Here is a 1,133-nt window from a genome sequence, read left to right on the forward strand (position 1 = left end):
TGAAAGGAGAGGGACCGAGGTGAAAATATCCCAATCCACCAAAACGTAGCACTTGAGGGACTTAAATGAAATCGAACAAAATTTTAGGGTAAAATTAAAATAAAATAAACCTAACAAAAGGGACTAAATTATAAAATAGGAAAAATGCGGAAGGGCTAAAAGGGTAAATAGACCCTTAGCCTCAAAAACGCGGATCCTGGTTGGATGGGTCGGGTCGCATGGTAGGTAGCAAAACGGCGCCTTTTGGCTCGAGAGGTTTGCCCCAAAACACGCCGCTTTTAGGGCCTATATAAACCAAGTTTTTAGAAAAAATCATTTTGCTTTGTTGTTTCAGAAAAAAAAGGTTTGAAGTTCTCTCCCCTCTCTCTCTGCACTCTCCGGGCATTGCCCAGAATCCGGCGAGAAACCGCCATCGACCGCCGTCGGCCCCGCCGTGTCGGCCACCGTACACGGTGGCCGAAAAATTCAAAAAGGTATATTTTTTTTACTTTTTTTGTGTTATATATATATATTTATAATATGTATATTATTACAAATCGAAAGGAGAAAAACGAAATAATGAATAAATGAAATTAGAAAACTAGGAAAACCTTTTCGTTTCTCTTTTTTTTTTCTTGGATTTTTATTTCTCTTCTGTTTGTAAAAAATGGGAAGAAGAAGTTCTTCCTTATAGCAGATTCAGTTTTTAACCGAAAGAAAAGAGAAATAAAAGAAAACCCCCCGATTCACTGATCAAGCCCCCCATTTTGTTGTTTACCAATCGGCTTTATAGCCGAAAGAAAAATAAAAATGCCATCTTTGCTATTTCCTCTCTTTTTTTCATTTTTGCAGGAGTAGGTCTTGTCGAGGGGCGGTGGTGAAGGGGACGTCTTGTGACAGCAGAGCTAGGGGAAAAGAATTTGCAGCGCTAGGGGTTTTTTTTTCTGAAAATATCTTAAGTGTTTGGGCTTGGGTTAGTTTGGGCTTGTTGGGCTGGGCAATATTGGGCTGTACAATATGCATTTGAAGAACATGTATATACATTCGATCATTTGATTTTGATGAGCATATAATCATTCGTTTATATGTATTGGAAGAGTATATTTATATATATATATATTCGATCTTATGCACGTGTTAAGTATAAATGCAAT

This window comes from Gossypium raimondii, chromosome 7 (genome assembly GCF_025698545.1).
Source record: "Gossypium raimondii isolate GPD5lz chromosome 7, ASM2569854v1, whole genome shotgun sequence".
Taxonomy (NCBI): domain Eukaryota; kingdom Viridiplantae; phylum Streptophyta; class Magnoliopsida; order Malvales; family Malvaceae; genus Gossypium; species Gossypium raimondii.